This window comes from Macaca nemestrina, chromosome 15 (genome assembly GCF_043159975.1).
Source record: "Macaca nemestrina isolate mMacNem1 chromosome 15, mMacNem.hap1, whole genome shotgun sequence".
In the NCBI taxonomy this organism is placed as follows: domain Eukaryota; kingdom Metazoa; phylum Chordata; class Mammalia; order Primates; family Cercopithecidae; genus Macaca; species Macaca nemestrina.
The window spans coordinates 66090087-66110895 of NC_092139.1; the positions used below are offsets into that span (position 1 = coordinate 66090087).

Consider the following 20809-nt stretch of genomic DNA (forward strand, 5'->3'; position numbering starts at 1 on the left):
CCACTAGCAAGCCCAGACAGGGAGATGGTCAGCATTTCTGAGGTAGCAGTAACAGAAGCCTCAGAGTCTCACCCTTAGATTTCATATCATAGGATATTCATTTTGTTGTTATTTGTCTTGGCTAGGGAAATATGGTCCTAGAGTCAAACATAGGGGCATCTTCTGTTTCCACAATTTCTAGATTGTGGCAGGAATGGAACCTTCCTTGAGAGGTGCATTGGATATCTTTTTGCTGTGTAATGAATCATCCCAAAGCTCAATGACCATGCATTCAGGTCATGATTCTGTGGGTTGACAATTTGGGCTGGGCTCAGCAGGATAGTTATTCTGCAGGGCTTGGCTAGGTTCACTCTTGCTTCTGTGGTCAGCTGTTGGTTCTGTTGTTAGTTGGTGGGTCAGCTGGGATCTGGCTGGTTCTTATTGGCATCACACACAGATCTATTAGTTGACTGGTTTGGGGCTGGGGTGCTTCAACACTTACCCAGTTTCTTAGCCTCACCAATACTTGTTCACATGGTTCCAGCTTTCCAAGAGCACCAGAGCAGGAGCTCCACAGCTTTACTTTGAATACCTTCTTTGATCAAAGCTAGTCACAGGCCAGTCCCTAATGAGGGGGTTGAGGGAGGTGGTGAAATTGATCGACATCTTGACTGCAAGAGCTACAAAGGATCTGTGGCCATTTCTAATCTGCCACAGCAGGACAATTCTGCAGTACCATTGTGAGAGTCATTGCTGAGGCTCGGCTGAAACCCTGCTCTTCCCGCTGTCACAGTGCTCTTAATTCTCTCCATTCTGCCTTCATTCAATCCCCTTTTTACCAAAAGTAGCCAGGATAAGTTTTTGTTATCCACAGCTGAATCCTGTCTCCTACAGTATTTGATACCATAAGAGACTGCAGAGGACAGACCTTTGAGGGTGAAATTCTGGGATGGTTTCTGTGACCTGGTTGGGTTTGGGGGCCATGAGGATGAAGGGATATTTGGAGTCCATGGCACCTGGTGAAAGTTATTAAGTAACCACCCATGCTCACCCAGAGTGAAGTGCCTGTGCACTGTGGGTCTGGTATGGCAGCACAGTACAGTGGGCAGGAGGGGCACAGGGATGTGGGATGGGGCGGCTGCTCTGAGCTGCACTGGAGAGTCTAATGAAACAAGATGACATAGTTGGGCTTTTCAAATGCTGAGCTCAAGCCATGGTCAGAGAACAAGAAGGTTTCCATAATCACTAGAAGAATCTCTTATCTCTTAAGGCTGTTGAGTCTGATGTGCCCTCAAGTCAGCTTCAGGGCATTATTGGGAGGTTTGCTGAACGCCGATGTAGACTGGACTTTCATCCTCCCTCAGGTCTCTTATGTGAGAATCAGGGCATGGACCAGGAAGGTGCTGGACCCCAGAATCAGGAGGGGAGCGATGAGCTGCATACCCTGACAATCACGCCAAGCAGAAGTAGCCCCTGTTTGATGGGTCTGGTCCTGCCTTGTTTGAAGACCTTGCTGTGACCTCACCTGCTGTGGTTACTTTACAAGTAGGTGCTGATTTCCATCACTCCACCACTACTAACCTCACTGCTTCCAAACCTGCAATTAGAATCAGATCCCGGCATGTCCCAGGGGGGATCAGCACAAACCTAAATTGGGAAAAGAAGGCTTACACATCAAAAGGTTTGCAAGATTTGTCATTTATATTGTTAGAAGACTGGGAGTGTGTAGGGGGGTGGCTTCTGCAAACACTAAAACTGGGAGGGAAGCACAAACTTAAAGATTAGAGTCTGTCGAGCTGTGTGCATTTACAACAGATTCTGAATTCAGTATTTTTAGCTCAAGAAGCTGGAGGTGGCTGGGCGCGGTGGCTCACATCTGTAATCCCAGCACTTTGGGAGGCCGAGGCTGGCGGATCACGAGGTCAGGAGATGGAGACCATCGTGGCTAACATGGTGAAACCCTGTCTCTATTAAATATACAAAAAATTAGCCAGGCGTGGTGGTGGATGCCTGTAGTCCCAGCTACGTGGGAGGCTGAGCCAGGAGAATGGCGTGAACCCGGGAGGTGGAGCTTGCAGTGAGCAGAGATCGTGCCACTGCACTCCAGCCTGGGCAACAGAGCAAGATTACATCTCAAAAAAAAAAAAAAAAAAAAAAAAGCTGGAAGTGCTTTTAACATTTTTCTTCATTGGTTGATTGAAGCCTGAGCTCCAGAGTCACCTCCATCAGTGGAGGCTGAGCCGCTGAAGCGCCTTGGCATGACGTAGAGGAAGGAGTGGAAAATGAGGAAAGAGGTGCTCATCCGCTGACTCTCCCCCATGAAGACCCTGAGAAAAAGTCCCTCACCACAGCCTGGGAAATAGGCGGGAGAGCAAACGCTGGCTTTTGGTCCAGCCCCGAGGCTATCCTCCTCAGGTGGGAGTGAGAGAGGGAGATGCTGATGGTAAAACGGCTCCCTGCCTGCAGTGGGGATGATGGGCAACCACATCCTAAAGGGTCAGATCGTAAAGACAGAAGCAAAAATGAATGGATTCAGGTTGGTTAGAATGAATAAGTAAGTCTAGGAGCTAACTATTTGGGGATGAAATCAAAATAAAATAGAAAAACAATGAGAAAACCCAATCAAGGAGAGAAAAGAGGCACTCGCCCTCCACATCGCCTGCTGGCCCTCTTCCAAGCGCACTTTCCTTCCTTTCATTCCTGCTCTAAAGCTTTTTTTTTTTTTTTTTTTTTTTTTTTTTGAGACGGAGTCTCGCTCTGTCGCCCAGGCTGGAGTGCAGAGGCCCGATCTCCACTCACTGCAAGCTCCGCCTCCCGGGTTCATGCCATTCTCCTGCCTCAGCCTCCCGTGTAGCTGGGACTATAGGCGCCGGCCACCGCGCCTGGCTAATTTTTGTATTTTTAGTAGAGACAGGGTTTCACCGTGTTAGCCAGGATGGTCTCGATCTCCTGACCTCGTGATCCGCCCGTCTCGGCCTCCCAAAGTGCTGGGATTACAGGCATGAGTCACCGGGCTCCACCCCATTTTTAATTTTTTAAAATGTTAAAAAAAATTGTTTTTGAAACAATTCACTCTGTTGCCCAGGCTGGAGTGCAGTGGCACAATCTCGGCTCACTGCAACCTCTGCCTCCTGGGTACAAGTAATCCTCCTGCCTCACTTTTCCAAGTAGCTGGGACTACAGGTGCACACTGCCATGCCCGGCTAATTTCTTTTGTATTTTAGTAGAGACAGGGATTTCACCATGTTGCCCAGGCTGCTCTCGAACTCCTGAGCTCAGGCAATCCACCTGCCTTGGCCTCCCAGAGTGCTAGGATTACAGGCGTGAGCCACCACACCCGGCCTAGATCCTGTCTTAAAAAAAAAAAAAAGAAAAAAATCTGTCAATAAAAATAACATATTTTAAAAATAATAGTGATAACAAAACTCCAAAATGTAGCACAATAACGTAAAATTATAGGCTGTAATGACAATCATTGCAACGTTATTGTCGTTTGCAATAACGACAATGCAAAAATATTAAATAAGATATTGGTAAATAGGATCAAGCAGCACATTTTTAAAAATCACACTCTGGGCCGGGCGCGGTGGCTCACGCCTGTAATCCCAGCACTTTGGGAGGCCCAGGCGGGTGGATCACGAGGTCAGGAGGTCAAGACCATCCTGGCTAACGTGGTGAAATCCCGTCTCTACTAAAAATACAAAAAATTAGCTGGGTGTGGCGGCATGCGTGCCTGTAGTCCCAGCTACTCGGGAGGCTGAGGGGGAGAATGGCCTGAACCCAGGAGGCGGAGCTTGCAGGGGCCAGGCACAATGGCTTGCGCCTGTAATCCCCGTGTGTTGGGAGGTCAAGGCGGGAGGATTGCTTGAGGCCAGGACTTTGAGACCAGCCTGGGAAACGTAACAAGATCCTGGCTCTACAATGTTTGAAAAATTGCCTGGCTGTGGTAGTGCACACCTGTAGTCCTAGCTACTGGGGAGGCTGAGCCAGGGGGATCGCTTGAGCCTAGGAATTTGACTTTACAGTGAGCTATGATCACACCACTGCACTCCAGTTGGGGTGACAGAAAAAAAACAACATGCACTGAAAAAAAAAACCCCCACACAACCATACTCTGAAACCGCGTGACGTCTACCATGGAATCATGGAATGTAAGGGTGGCTCTTTTTTTTTTTTTTTCTTTTTTTTTTTGAGGCGGAGTCTCGCTCTGTCGCCCCAGGCTGGAGTGTAATGGTGAGATCTTGGCTCACTGCAACCTCTGCCTCCCGGGTTCAAGCGATTCTCCTGTCACAGCCTCCTGCGTAGCTGGGATTACAGGTGTATGCCATCATGCCTGGCTAATTTTTGTATTTTTAGTAGAGACGAGGTTTCACCATGTTGGCCAGGTTGGTCTCCAACTCCTGACCTCAAGTGTTCCGCCTGCTTCAGCCTCCCAAAGTGCCAGGATTACAGGCATGAACCACTGCGCCCAACCAGGATGGCTCATTAATGGAGAATATTTTAATACAATTCACCATATTAACAAATCAGAAGGCACAAGTTATTAACCTCTCCTTAGATACTTGAAGAGGCATTTTATAAAATTTAACATATTTTATTTTGTTGAGGAAATTTACATACAGTCAAATGGACAGATTTTTAAAACAATCTTAAACCTACGGAAAAGTTTCAACTTATTTTCTGGAACCATTTGAGAGTAAGTTGCTGACCCGATGCCCCATCACCCTCAAGTGCTTCAATGTGTGGTTCCCATAGCAAGAATATTCTCCCAAATAATCAAAATCCAACTCTCAAAGTCAGGAAACTGGCTGGGCGTGGTGGCTCACGCCTGTAATCCCAGCACTTTGAGAGGCTGAGGGGGGGCGGATTACGAGGTCAGGAGATCGAGACCATCCTGGCGAACACGGTGAAACCTCGTCTCTACAAAAAGTACAAAAATTAGCCGGGTGTGGTGGCGGGCGCCTATAGTTCCAGCTACTCGGGAGGCTGAGGCAGAAGAATCGCTTGAACCTGGGAGGTGGGGGGTGCAGTGAGCCGGGATCGCGCCACTGCACACCAGCCTGGGCAACAGAGCGAGACTCTGTCTCAAAAACAAACAAACAAACAAACAAACAAACAAACCACCAAACAAAGTCAGGAAACTGACACTGATGAAGCAGTGCCTTCTAGTTGTCAAACTCCCTGTAGATTTCATCACTTTCCTCACACGATCCCATCTGGAACTCCACACTGCATTCAGTTGCCCCAGTCTCCTTCCGTTTGGATTCGTTCTTCAGTATTTCCTTGACTTTTATGTCCTGGACACATTGGAAAAATCACATGCCGGTTATTTTGTAGGGTGTTCCTCAGTCTGGATCTGCCTGAGATTTCCTCGTTTTTAGATTCAGGATGTACATTGTTGTTACAAACATCTCAGAAGACAGGCTGTGTTCCCAGGGCACCCCATCAGGTGAACACACATTTCACTTTGCCCTGTTACAGACGATCTGCACCTTGATCAGTTCTCAGAATGTGAAGCTGCTCTCTCTCCCTCTGTAGTTACTAAACATTTTGTGAGAAGGTATATGGAGACTGCAAATATCCTAGTCCTCATATGTCATGTAATTAATATATATCAGTGTGGATTCATGAATTCTTATTTATTCAATGCATTCTAATTGTAACTTTCAGTATTTATTTTATAGCTCAAATCATCCCAGATTTGACCACTTAAGCTAGCTACTGTGTCTTTTTGACATACCCCCTTCATTTGTTTTGTCTGTTTGTTTGTTTGTTTGAGACAGAGTCTTGCTCAGTCACCCAGGCTGGTATACAGTGGCATGATCATAGCTCACTGCAGCTCCACCACCTGGGTTCAAGGGATCCTCCCACCTCAGCCTCCCAGGTAACTGGGACTATAGGTGCTCGCTACCAGTCCTGGCTAATTTTTCTGTTTTGTTGTTGTTGTTGTTGTTTTTAGACAGAGTCTGGCTCTGTCACCCAGGCTGGAGTGCAATGGCGTGATCTCGGTTCACTGTAACCTCCGCCTCCTGGGTTCAAGTAATTCTCCTGCCTCAGCCTCCCGAGTAGCTAGGACTACAGGTGTGCACTACCATGTCTGGCTAATTTTTTATATTTTAGTAGAGACGGGTTTCACCATGTTGCCGAAGCTGGTCTTGAACTCCTGAGCTCAAGCAATCTGCCCGCCTCGGCCTCCCAAAGTGCTGGAATTATAGGCATGAACCACTGCACCCAGCGAGTCCCAGCTAATTTTTACAAAAACTGTTTGTAGAACCAGGGTCTTGCTATGTTGCCCAGGCTGGTTGCGAAGTTCTGGGCTTAAGGGATCCTCCCACCTCAGCCTCCCAAGCATCTGGGACTACAGGTGTGCACCACCACACAGGCCCCTTCATTCTTGAAGCACAACTTACTCTCTGATAAACATGGTGTTCCAGGGCTCCCCTTATATGTTCCCTGAACCAACCTAGTTACTAGCCATTCCTTCAAGGATCCCTAATTCCTTTTAGTGGAGGAGGTATTCCAATATACAGATCTTAAGTGTACAATTCAATGAGATTTGAGAAATGTATGTGCCATTGCAGACAATAGCCTCAATCAAAGTATAAGCCATTTCCATCACCCCAAAAAGTTACTTTGCCTCTTGAAGATTATTCCTAACCCCATAACTAATCACTCTTCTGATTTCACTCAACATAGATTCATTTTGCCTGTGAATTCATGATTATATTCAAATGAAGAATTCATTTATTCTTCATTTGAATAGAAATATTAAGTACACATGTTTTTGTGTTTGGCATTTTTAATTTCATCTAAAGTTTTTGAGGTTCATTCATGTTGTGGCATACATCAATCATTCATTTTTGGTTTTGCTGCATAGTATTTCATGATAGGGCTCTACCACGATTTCTTTATTACCTTGATAATGCTGTAGCATTATAGGCATTAGCCACCATGCCTGACCCTTCTCTCTTTCTCTCTTTTCTAGAGACAGGGTCTTGCTCTGTCACCCGGGCTGGAGTGCAGTGCTGATCATAGTGCACTGCAGCCTCGAACTCCTGGGTTCAAGTCATAGTCCTGCTTCAGTCTCCCAAGTAGCTAAGACTACAGGAGTGTGCCACCAGGCCTAACTGTGTGTCTGTGTGAGTGTGTGTGTGTGTGTGTGTGTTTGTGTGTGTGCAGATGGGGTCTTGCTATATTGCCCAGGCTGGTCTTGAACTTTTGGCCTAAGGCAATCCTCCCACCTCAGCTTCCCAAAGCAGGGGGATTACAGTGTGAGCGAGCACGCCTGGCCTTCTAGTTTCCATTTCACTATGGAGATTTCATGTTTGTCCATTCATGTCACTCATTTGCTCCTTTAATCTTTGGACCTATTTACAATAGGTCTTTTAAAGTTAAGGTCTGCTAATTCCAACATCTGTTCACCTGGAGATCTGCTTCTATTTATTTCTATTCTACTGGCAGATCATCTTGAACATATCAGGCTTGACTTCTGCTTATTTTAAAATTTATTTTTATTTTGTTTTGAGACAGAGTCTCACTCTGTTGCCCAGGCTTGAGTGCAGTGACGTGATCATGGCTCACTGCAGCCTCAAACTCCTTGGCTCAAGTGATCCTCCCACCTCAGCCTCCTGGAGAGCTGGAACTACAAGTACCCACCACCGCACCTGGCTGCTTGTGTTTTGATAATATAAAATAATGTTATTAAAATATTCATATGTCTCCTGCCTGTAATCCCAACACTTTGGGAGGCCAAGGCAAGAGGATTGCTTGAGTCCAGAAATTGGAGACCAGTTTCTGCAACATAGTGAGACCCTGTCTTTAAAAAAAAAAAAAAAAAAAAAGTAAAAAATTAAAATAAATTAGCTGGGCATGGTGTCACATGTCTGTAATCCCAGCTACTTGAGAGGCTGAGGTGGGAGGATTGCTTGAACCTAGGAGGTTCAAGTGAACCATGATTTTCCCACTGTACTTCAGCCTGGGCAACAGAGTGAGACCCTGTCTCAAAAAGAAAAATGTTTATTCTTAATTGTAAATTGAGCAAAAGTATACATTATAAAATAATATATCTGACACCATCCCTTATTTGTAAAAATTTGACAATGGCTATATAAGCATAGAAAGGACTAGAAGGAAATATTTTACGATCATGGTAAAGTTATCCCTGGTTTGTTGAGATAATGATTTTAGCCTTCTCTGAGTCTTCAGTTTTCTGCAATGAATATGCTTGTAGATGTCCTCAGTTTTCCTTATCTAAAGTTTTTATTTTTATGTGATAAGAACACTTAACTTGGGATCTACCCTCTGTACAAATTCTTAAGTGTAGTACACTACAGTATTGTTAACTATGGGGCAATGTTGTATAGGAGATCTCTAGAACTTATTCATCTTGAATAATTGAGACTTTATGCCCATTGACTAGAAACTCCTCATTTCCCCCTCCTCCCAGCTCCTGGCAGGCAAACAACATTCTATTCCCTGACTTTATGAGTTTGACTATTCCAGATATCTCATATAAGTGGAATCAGGTAGATTTGTCTTCCTGTTTTTGTTTCTGTCTTCCTTTGCTGTTTTCCTCTGCTTCATCCCTCTTCTCGTGTTCTCTTTTTTGGGTTTCATTGATATTTTTGTGTTGCTATGCTTTGATTCCTTTCTCCTTTTCTTCTGTGTAACTTCTATAGGTATTTTCTTTGTGTTTACCATAGGGCTTACATAAAATACCTTATAATTAAAATAGTGTGTTTTAAGCTGATAACTTCAATCACATAAGCAAATTCTACACTTTTACCATTCCTCCTACTTTATGTTACTGATGTCACAATTAACATCCACTTATATTGTGCACCCATTAAAATATTTTTAGTTGTAGTTATCTTCAATAATTCTGTAATTTAACTTTTATGTTAGAACTAAAGTGATTTACCCACCACCATGACAGTAATACAGTATTCTGTATTTGTCTATATATTTACCCTCGTCAAAGAGTTTTATGTGGCTGTGCACGGTGGCTCACGTCTGTAATCCCAGCACTTTGGGAGCCCGAGAAGGGCAGATTACCTGAGGTCAGAAGTTCGAGACCAGCCTGGCCAACATGGTGAAACTCCGTCTCTACTAAAAATACAAAAATTAGCTAGGTGTGGTGGTGTGTGCCTGTAATCCCAGCTACTTGGGAAGCTGAGGCAGGAGAATTGCTTGAACCTGGGAGGCGGAGGTTGTAGTGAGCTGAGATGGCGTCATTGTACTCTAGCGTGGGCAACAAGAGCGAAACTCCATCTCAAAAAAAAAAAAAAAAACAAATAAAAACAGTTTTATGTTTTCTTATGCTATCACGTTGCTGTTTATTGTCCTTTCATTTCCAGTGAAATAACTCCCTTCATTATTTCTTATAAGGCAAGTTAATAGTGAAGAACAGTGTCAGCTTTTGTTTGTCTGGAAAGTATGTCTCTCAGCTTCATTTTTGAAAGAGTTTTTTCCCAGGTACAATATTCTTGCTTGGTAGTTTTTTAAAAATGTCAGCACTTTGTGTATGTCATCCCATTCCCTCTGGTTTGCAAGATTTCTGAAAAATCAGTTTATTTCTTATGGAGATTCTCTTAAATGTGATAAGTCACTTTTCCCTGCTGCTTTCTAATTCTCTGTTTGTCTCTGGCAACTTGATTTTAATGTAGCCTTGCTATAAATTTCTTTGAGTTCATCTTATTTGGGACATTTTGGCCTTCTTGAATCTGGATGTCCATTTTCTTCCCCAGATCTGAGGAGTTTTCAACCATTATTTCTTTGAATATAATGGTTCTTTCCCTTATCTTTCTGGGACTCCCTTAATGCATCTATTGGTCTGCTTGATGGTGTCCCATAAGTCCCTTCTACTTTCTTTACTCTTTTTTTCTTTTTGCTGTTTGCTCCTATGATTAATTTCCAGTGACCTTTCTTTAAGTTCACTGATCCTTTTTTCCGATGGATCCAGTCTGCTGTTAGGCTCCTCTTGTGAATTTTTCAGTACAGTTATCATATTCTTCAGTTCCATGATTTCTGTTTGGTACTTTTTAGTATTTTCTGTCTCTATGTTGAAATTCTCCCATTGTTTATACATTGTTTTCCCGTCTTCAGTGAGCAATTGTATGACAGTTATTTAAAATTCTCTGTCCAATAAATCATATAACTCCCTATCACTAGAGTCAGTTTCTAGAGATTTATCTTATTCCTTTGTTTGAAACATTGTTCCCTGTTTCTTCATTTTCCTTGCCTTTCTGTGTTGGTGTCTGAACATTAAACAAAGCAGGCCTCTGTCAAGTTTTCATGAACTGGCCAGGTATAGGAGAAGACCCTCACCAATCAGCCAAGCCAAAGATTCTGGGGGCCTCTCTAAACTTCCTGCTGATCCAACCCACCTTCTTTGTTTTCTTCAGCCCCCAGGTGTCTAGAGTATGCCAAGTCCTGTCAGCACTTTAGACAAGTGACTGAAAGAAGTTCTTCAGGTAGACTCCAGAAAATTGGATTGTTGGGTGTTCTGTTCAACTGTTTTCTTCCCTAGGGAGAAGCTTGAATCTAAGGTGTGTTATGTTTTTTTTCCTATTCAGTCTGTGTTGAGTTGGGCTGTGGTGACCAGTTGCACTCTAGATCATGCCACCATGTCTCTTCTCATGGCCCTGAGGCAGTGGGGTTATTTCAGGTCCCTTCCACGTTCTGAGACAGGCTAGACAGAAGTCAGCCCCCTGGGTAGCCCTCAGAAAAGTTGAGGTATTGAATACACAGCTCATTTCTCTCTCACTCCATGGTAAGTTGGGAGCTAGGGGATTTCCTCGCAGTCATACGGCACTGTGCTGGGCGTAGGGATCATGCCAAGAGGGTGTCTTAAATTCCCTACCGGTTTCAATATGAGTAGATTCATGCTCACCTGGAATGCAGGAGACTCTCAACTAGTTTCTGGATTTCTTGCAAAGGGAATTTTCATGAATTGTTGTTGAGTTGATGTCTTCATGGTTTTGAAAAGGAGAGTCCACAGCCTCCAATTCCATCATTTCCCTGATGTCACTCCAGGCTTGGTTTTATGCTTTGTAAGGGTGAATCTGTTTGGGTTTTGTTCTTAGTGCTATGCTTTGGCCCTTATTCTGGACTGTGATTCTTATTCTTAAGCCACATCCTTTCTGATTTCTCAACTGATTGCCTGAGGGGCTCAGTGAGGTTTCTCCACCCTAGCTGGGCAAGAACTGCAATGTCACCTCGCACTGCACACTGCTGGGCTTGTCTGTCAGCTCTCAGCCCCACAGCAGCAGCTTCCCGCTAGGCCTTGTGAAGGATCACCTTGCACATGTACAGCCTGGACTCACCCAGGGATCCGAGGGACCCACATGCAGCCTCTGAACCCTCATTCTACGTAGCACGCTCCCCTTCAGTGCCCTGCTCTACCAGTTGTAGCCACCTCAGCGCCCAAACGCTGATCTCTGCTTTCCCAGCCAGTGATCTCTGGCTGATGATCTCTGCTGCGGCTTTACCTCTCATATCTTGGTAGGAAAACCCAAAGTAAAAAGACAGGGCAAACTTGGACTCACTTCAGGTATTTCCCTTCTCTCAGGTTATTGCAGTCTTGCCAGTTGTCCAATTCCTGTACATAATTGCCTTGTACATTTGGCCCATCTTTATCATTGTTTATGGCAGGAGGCTAAGTATAAATCCCATTACTTGTCATGGCCAGAATCAACTTGCATTCTCAATAATACTTCTCAATGTGCTGCCATACATTTATGTCAGCCTCAAAGCTACCCCTTTGTCAAATGGGGAAGATACTAGAAGCATCTCTGTCAAGGTGAAAACTCAGGAAGCTGTCTTCTATCATCACTGTTATTTAATTTTTTTGCAATTAGAAGAGAGAAAGAAATTAAGTTTAAAAAATGCAAAGGAGGAAATAGAATATCACTTTTTGCAGATGACATGATCAAGTCCCTGGAAAATCCAAGATGATCAATTTAATTTCTATTACAAACAATATTTAAGTTTTGTGGCCAGAGGCCAGGTACGGTGGCTCATGCCTGTAATCCCAGCACTTTGGGAGGCCGAGGCAGGCGGATCATGAGGTCAGGAGATTGAGACCATCCTGGCTAACACAGTGAAACCCCATCTCTAATAAAAATACAAAAAAATTAGCTGGGCGTGGTGGTGGGTGCCTGTAGTCCCAGCTACTGGGGAGGCTGAGTCAGGAGAATGGCATGAACCCGGGAGACAGAGCTTGCAGTGAGCCTAGATTGGCCACTGCACTCCAGCTTGGACGACAGAGCAAGACTCCCTCTGGAAAAAAAAAAAAAAGTTTTGTGACTGGGACTAAAGTAACATGATAATTAGCCTTCATCTATATAAAAAATGACTTGCTAGCAGGAATATTGATGAGAAAAAATATCCCATTTACCACAGCACCAAAAAAAATTAAAACCTAGGAATAAACCTAAAAAGAAACATGTACAATCAAAAGGAATAACACTTTAAATCCACTGAGGGACATGAAAGGAGACTTGAGTGAATGAAAGGCATATCCTGTTCTCAGACCCAGTGGCTGAGCATCATAAGACAACAATCTTCACTGCTCGGAATTTATCCTATGGATATGTTCTCATGTGTATGAAATGAGGTACGTGCAAGGTTATTCACTGTAGCATTGTCTGTAACAGTGGTGCAGGGCAGGCAAGCCCCCAAATTGGGGCTTAGCCGAGGAGGGTTCCTGGTTTCACCTAGGGAAGAATTCAGAGGCAAGCTGCTATGCACAGCGGAGCAGCCATGCATGGCAGCAGCAGAGCAACTGTCCCTTGTGGAGCAGGGCCACCCACAGGTAGTACACCCAGAGCAGTGCTCAGAGGCAGCTCTGCACTCAGATTTATACCCCCTTTTAATTACATGCAAATTAAGGGGTAGTTTATGCAGACATTTCTAGGATGAGGGTGGTAACTTCTGGGTTACCTGGTCATTGCCATGGAAAGATGCCATAACTTCTAGGTGTTGCCATGGTAATGGTAAACTGACATGGCACACTGGTGGGTGTGTCTTATGGGGAGGTGCCTCTGCCCTGGAGCTGTTTTAGCTAGTCCTCAATTTGGTCCAGTGTCTGAGCCCTACCTCCAGAGTTGAGTTCTGTTTTCTACCTCAATAGCAAAAGTTTGGAAACAACTCAAAAGGTCGATGAGGCTGGTTAAATAAATCATATTACACATCCAGAGTGGGGGTATACTGCCATTAACAAAAACAAGGCTGGTGGAGTGACTCATGCCTGTAGTGTCAGCAGTTTGGGAGGCCTAGGCAGGGGGACCTCTCGAGTCCAGGAGTTCAAGACCAGCCTGGGCAACAAAGCAAGACCCAGTCTCTAACAGAACATGTGAAAATTAGCCAGGCATGGTGGCACATGCCTTTAGTACCAGCTACTTGGGGGGCTGAGGCTGGAGGATTGCTAAGCCCAGAAGATCCAGGCGGTAGTGAGCTATGATTGTGCCAATGCACTCCAGCTTGGGCAACAGAGTGAGATCTTGTCTTTAAAACAAAACAAAACAAAACAAAGCAAAAACAAAACCCAAGAAAACAAGAACAAGACAATTTGCCAGGCACTGATAAAGGATGATCCGCAAGACTGACGGTTCAGTGGAAAAATCAAGGTGCTAATGGGACAGTATGTGATCACTTGTGATGTATGTGTGGCATGCACTCGTGTGTCTGGTTTTGTATGTCAGAAATGTTTTGGCTTTAAGTAAAAAAAATTCAACCTAACATGAGGCCAACAAACAGGGGTTTATTTTTCTCCCTTGAGACCCAGAGGCAGTGGCCCCAGTCCTGACTCAGCTGCCCAACTGTGCCATTGCCATCTTAGGCTTCTCTTTCCATTCTGCTCTCTGAAGCAGGATGGCATTTCCCTCAGTCTTGTTGCCTCCTATTTGCAAGATGGCTGACTCATCTCCAAACATGATGGCAATGCAATGTTCAAATTAAGAAGAAAGGGGAAGTACAAAAAGGTGATTGGTCCTACATGTTACTGGAAAAGCAAATACTTTCTGATTGTACCACTCAGCAAGTGTTTCTTGTATCTCATTGGCCAAAATGGAGTCACATGACTGTTCCTAGCTGCAAGGGAGGCTAGGAAATAGAGCATTTAACTTCCAGGACTCTGCAACAGAGAAAGGCAAAGGAGAATAGGTCAAGAATGAGTGGTGGGGCTGGGTATGGTGGCTCATGCCTATAATCCCAGAACTTTGGGAAGCTGAAGGGGGTAGATTGCTGGAGCCCAAGAATTCAAGAGTAGCCTGGGCAACAAGGTGAAACCCCATCCGGAAAAAAAAAAAAAAGAGTGGTAGGTGACTCACTTTACTACATTGGTCATACTTAGAAAGCCTTCAAAAGGACACATACGAAATTGGTAACTGGGAGTTCAAGACAAGCCTGGCCAAATGGTTAAACTCCATCTTTACTAAAAATACAAAATTTCGGGCATGGTTGTGGGTGCCTGTAATCCCAGCAACTCTGGAGGCTGAGACAGGAGAGTTGCTTGAACCCAGGAGGTGGAGACTGCAGTGAGTTGAGATCGCGCCATTGCACTCCAGCCTGGGCAACAGAGTGAGACTTCGTCTCAAAAAAAAAAAAAAAGAAAAGAAATTAAAGTAGTAATCATACCTGTATCCCATCGCACACGCATGCAAACACACTTCCCAAAGCCCCAGCACAGCAGTATTCACAGCACTCATATCCCAGACCTGTGGGGAACCATATCCACAGGACAGGATATGTCTGTTGTTCCAGAAAAGGAGAAGTTAAGGGAAAGTGTTCCTGCCCATTTGATGAAGCTCTGAGACAGCTAGAAATGGGAACACAAGTAAATTGCAACCCAGTTTTATAAAAATCTTGAAGTATCAGCTAACCAAAATCCAACAGAATACCAAGGTCACATAAAGTTTATCTCAGGAATATCAGAAGGGTTCAAATCAGAAATGTTAATACAGAAATTCACCAGGTTCAAGAAGAAAAGTAAAGTCATCATGGGGGCTGGGCATGGTGGTGCCTGCCTGTGCCTATTTACCTGTAGGTTTATTTTTTCTTGGGTCTTTTTTGGCTTTGGTATCAGGATAATACTGGTTTTATAGAATTAGTTAGGGAGGAATCTCGTCTCAATTTTTTTTGAATAGCCTTTGGAAGATTGGTGCCAGCTGTTCCTTGTACATCTGATAAAATTCAGCTGTGAATCTATCTGTTCTGGGCTTATTTTTGTTACTATATATTTTATATTGCTGATTAAATTTTATTACTCATTGTTGGTCTGTTCAGGATTTCTGTTTCTTCTTGATTCAACCTTGGAAGGTTGTATGTTTCCAGGAGTTGATGCATTTCCTCTAGGTTGTATAGATTGTGTGCACAGAGGTGTTCATAACAGTCTCTGAGGATTTTTTGTATTTCTGTAGTATTAATTGCAATGTCAGCTTTATTATTTCTGGTTGTGCTTATTTCAATCTTCTCTCTCTCTTTCTTTGTTAATGTAGCTAGCAGTCTATTAATCACTTTTACTCTTTCAAAGAAGCAACTTTTAATTTCGTTGATCCTTTGTATGATTTTTTAGTCCCAATTTTATTTAGTTTTGCTTTGATTTTTGTTATTTATTTTCCTTCGGTAGCTTTGGTTTTGGTTTGTTCTTGTTTTTCTAGTTCCCTGGGGTGCAAGGTTAGGTTGTCAATTTAAAATCTGTCTTTTGAATGTAGGCATGTAATGCCATAAATTCTCCTTTTAAAACTGCTCTTGGTGTATCCCAGTGTTTTTGGTATGCTATGGCTGTGTTTTTATTTGTTTCCATTTAAAAAACATATTCTGTCTTAATTTTGTTTTTTACTCAAAAGTCATTCAAGAGCAAGTGGTTTAGTTTTTGCATACTAGTGTGTTTCAAGAGCTCACCTTTGATTTGATTTTTTACTTTATGACCTTTTGGTCCCAGAAGATACTTGATATAAATTTGATTCTTTTAATGTATTGAAACTTCCTTGGGGGCCAAGCATATGGTCAGTTTTGGAGATTGTTTCATATGCAGATGAAAAAATGTATATTCTGTGTTTGTTGGTTGGCATTTTCTGTAGATGTGTATTAGATTTAGTCAAGAGTGCAGTTTATGCCCATAGTTTATTTGTTTCTGCCTTGATGATATGTCTAGTGCTGTCAGTGGGATGATGAAATCCCTCACTATTATTGTATGGCCACCCATCTGTTTCCTTAGGTCTAGTAGTGTTTGTTTCCTAAAACTGGATACTCTGAGGTTGGGTGTATATACATTCGAGTTAGATAAATCTTGTTGAATTAAAATCTTTATTATTATATCATGCCCTTCTTTGTATTCTTTTTTTCACTGTTGTTGAATTAAAGTCTGTTGTATATCATATAATAATAGCAATTCCTGTTCTTTTACATTTTCCATTTGCATGATATTTCTCTTTTTACCCGTTTACTTTGAGTTTATGGGTGTTTTTACACATTAAATTGGTCTCTTGTAGAAAGCACATGGCTGAATCTTGCTTTTTATACAATTTGCCAATTTATATATTTTAAGTGGAATATTTAGGTTATTTATATTCAAGGTTAATATTGAATGTGAGTTTTTATTCTTGTCATAGTGTTGTTAGTAAGTGGCTGTAATCTCAATTGTGTAATTGCCTTAGAGGGTCTATGAACTTTGTATAATACTTATGTGTATTTTTATCATGTCAGGTATTTTGGTTCCATGCTTAGAACTTCTTTGCGCATATTCTGTAAGACCAACTTAATAGTGACATATTCACTTAGCATTTGTTTTGTCTGGTAATGAGTTTATTTCTCCTTCATTTATGAAACTTAATTCAGCATGATATAAAATTCTTGGTTGTCATTTTTTTTTTTCTTCAAGAAAGCTAAAAATAAGCCCCCAGTCTCTTCTGGTTTGTAAAGTTTCTGCTGAGTCCACTGTAAGTCTGATGAGATTTCCTTTATAGGTGATTTTACATTTCTCCCTAGAAGGTTTTAAGATTTTTTGTTTAGTGTTGATTTTGGATAATCTGATGACTATATAGCTTGATGATGTTTGTCTTGTATAGTATCTGCCAGGTGTTCTCTGAGTTTCCTATTTCTGGAAGTCTATCTCTCTAAGAAGATCAGGGAAACTTTCTTGAATTAATTCCTCAAATATGTTTTTCAATTGTCTTACATTTTCTTCTTCTCTCACAGGAATGTCTATATGTCACACATTTGTTTGTTTTGCATAATCCCATATTTCTTGGAGGATTTGTTCATTTTAAAAAATTATATTTTCTTCATTTTGTCTGACTAGGCTAAATTTTAAGACCAATGTTCAATATCTGAAATTGTTTCTTATACTTATTCTAGAATATTATTAAAAATCTCAACTCTATTTTGAAATTCATTTAGTATTTTTTTTTCATAATTTCTGGATTTTTAAAAGAGAATTATCTCATCTCTTATAATCCTGAATTGGTTTTCTGGCTTCTTTGTGTCATTCTTCAACTCTCTCTTGGATTTCATAGAACTTCCTTATTGTATTTTAAACTATTTATCATTTCAGAATTTTCATTTTGGTTAGGATTCATTTGTAGAGACTTAGTGAAATTATTTGAAGGTGTCAAACACTGTATATTTTTGTATGGCTGCTGCTGGAGTTCTTGCACTAATTCCTTCTAATATGAAGTGGCTGTCACCCTTTATTTTGTGATTTGCTATCATTTAGAGGAAATTTAAAATTTGTATTCTGTTTTTCCCTTCATAATATTACTGTGGTGTATGTTGTGTAGAATTATTTGACTTTATTTCTGGGTGTTTTCAGGGGCCAAGGCTCTGTATGGATTCCATAGTATGGATAGCTACTTTGTGGCGGCTTTCTTGCACGCTGCTTGTTGAAGTGGAATATTGGATTATGAGCCTACACACTCTATTCTGCAGGGTTTGGGGTATGTGTATGGAGGTTTCAGTGAACTTATCTCAAACACTACCACTGTGTTCTTTTGCCAGCAGGTTTTTTTTTTTTCCTATTTGGTCTTGTAGTGAGTCTACAGTCCAGTAAATTGCACTTAAGAGTATGGTATGGTTCTCCCATGGGCAGCCCAATCATGAGCGAAGGCACCAGCCCTGATGGGGGTTGGAGGAAAGTTCATGTGGGGACATGCTGAGGTCTCAGGGGGAGCATTAAGGGGACTGTATCAACATATCTTCCTAGGAAGGCAGGGATGTGGTCCACTTTCCTTTCACACCCTGACACAGGGATCATAACCTTTCGTTCATGCAGACACTGACCTTTGGCTCCCTGCTACAGTGCAATTGAGATCCATACAAATTTCCTTCTGGCAGCTACCACCGAAATGGCCTGAGTGCAGCACCACAAAACATGCTGGAAATTCTGTCTCCAAGCGTACCTGTGCCATCCCTCAGCAGGCAAAGTCTGTCGCACCTGCAACAGTGGACAGGGAGAGCAGTACATGACCCCTAATTCACTTCCATTCCTGGCCACGGATGCTGACCCTTCAGGGATTAGCACCACATTCATGTTTTCTTTGTCCCAGGAGGTGTTTGGTGGGTCATGCTCCCCACTAGGGACTGCCCACACCAAGGGCTAAACCTCCAGTGATCTTGCAGCTCCCCAGGGTTCCATGAGTACACTGTAGTTGCCAAAATCAGAGCGGGTTCTGGTTATGTTTGTGGGGGACCTGGTGATGTGGAGACACAAGGGTAGGTTTCCCAGGTAGAACAGTTGCACAAAATGAGTGCACAACCACAGTGGTCGGCTGTGTCCAATCAGGTAGGATGAAGCACTGGAGTAAATTTCCCTGAAGAGGTGGGCACTGTCTGCCAACAAGAAAGGGGAATGCAGGGAGCTGAGATTGCCCCACGGCACTCCAACCTTGGTGACAGAGGGAGACTCTCAAAAAATAATAATAATAAATAAACATTTAAAAAGCAGGGGATGGGGGTGGGGCGGGGGGGCCGGAGAGGCAGGCGTCAGTGTTTGCTAAAGAAACCAAGGCCCAGCAGAGAGTTAAATGTTTTGCCCAAGGTCAGGCAAAGAGTTGGCAGGAGGTCTAGAGAATACAGGTTTCCTCATCTAAACTCCAGCTTTTCCGCCCAAGCAGGGCATGCCCTGGGGCCAACCCCTCCAGGAAGCCTGGGTACTCTCCTTCCCTGCATTTCCCCAGGGGCTGCTGCCTCAAGGTGACTCAGAAGGAAGCTGTTGTCTCTAGTTCCTCCTCACCAATCCAGCTGATCTTAGGATCAGGAAAAATATAAGCTAATTGTCCGGTGATTAATTAACTTCAGCCAACTAATGATCTCAACTTGCCGCGGATACCCAGCCAGCAGAAATGCAGTTAACTGCCCGAGGGATGCCCGAAAGACCGGCGGAGCCAACTTCCGGCCGCAGAGGCTGCCGGGCAGGGGTTATGGCGGCCGCCAGAGTGAGCCTGGGCGGTGTCCGGGGCCACTTGGGGCACTGCGGATGGACAGCGTTGGTAGTCAATACCAGGGACCTAAGTTCGGGCAGGGCGCGGCCCCTCGGCACCCCAGACCCCTGCCGCCGCGCCTGTGCCAGGCCATGCCCAAAACATCAGGAAAAGCGTGTCAGTCCTCCTTGTGGGAGGAGAAGAGGCCTAGCGGCCGAGCCCGGGCGCCTCCGGTCCCCAACTGCTCATTGGCCTGTGTCTGTCGCCCCCCGGTGGCCGCGTGAGGGACTGGAGCCCGGCTTTCTTCTCCCGTTGGCCTCTTTCCTCTTCCTGGCTTTGCGTGTCCCGACCACTAAAAGCCCCAAACATGACGAAGTAAAATGAGCACCGTCAAAAACCGCATCTGAGGACAGTGCTGGATTCGCTAGAGCGCATGGTTAAATTTTCAGACGTTTTGCAAGCTGGGTGTTAAATACAGTTTTTGACGTCTTTGTTAAAAAATAAATTTTAGGCCGGGCGCGGTGGCTCAAGCCTGTAATCCCAGCACTTTGGGAGGCCGAGGCAGGTGGATCACGAGGTCAGGAGATCGAGACTATCCTGGCTAACATGGTGAAACCCCGTCTCTACTAACAATACAAAAAAAAAACTAGCCGGGCGTGGTGGCGGGCGCCTGTAGTCTCAGCTACTTGGGAGGCTGAGGCCGGAGAATGGCGTGAACCCGGGAGGCGGAGCTTGCAGTGAGCCGAGATCACGCCACTGCACTCCAGCCTGGGAGACACAGCGAGACTCCGTCTCAAAAAATAAATAAATAAATAAATAAATAAATAAATAAATAAATAAATTTTATAAGCCTACAATTAAATACATTATATTTAAAAAAAAAAAGGTAGAGGCCGGCGCGGTGGCTCACGCCTGCAATCCTAGCACTTTGGGAAGCTGAGGCTGGTGGATCACCTGAGGTCAGGAGTTCAAGACCAATCTGGGCAACACGGTGAAACCCCGTCTCTACTAAAAAAATGCAAAAAAATTAGCTGGGCATGGTGGCGGGCGCCTGTAGTCCCAGCTACTCGGGAGGCTGAGGCAGGAGAATGGCGTGAACCGGGAGGCAGAGCCTGCAATGAGCCAAGATCATGCCACTGCACTCCAGCCTGGGCAACAGAGCAAGACTCCGTCTCAACAAAAAACAAAAAACAAAAAACGAACATACTATAACTTAAAGAAACAAAACAAAACAAAACAAACAAAAAAAACCACCAGGCGTGGTGACTCATGCCTGTAATCCCAGCACTTTTGGAGGCCGAGGCGGTGGATCGCCTGGGGTCAGGAGTTCAAGACCAGCCTGAACAACACGGTGAAACCCTGTCTCTACTAAAAATACAAAAATTAGCCAGGCATGGTGGCGGGCCCCTGTA

The 20809-nt window shown here is 43.8% G+C and overlaps 1 long non-coding RNA gene across 1 annotated transcript; it reads right to left on the bottom strand.

The window, feature by feature from the left end:
• Positions 1 to 4581: 4581 nt before the first annotated feature.
• Positions 4582 to 19576, bottom strand: LOC139358591 (uncharacterized). Its single transcript, XR_011613774.1, has 3 exons — positions 19211 to 19576; positions 18259 to 18412; positions 4582 to 5276 (listed from the first exon to the last, which is right to left on the bottom strand). It is a non-coding gene; the product is annotated as an uncharacterized lncRNA (long non-coding RNA).
• Positions 19577 to 20809: the final 1233 nt, after the last annotated feature.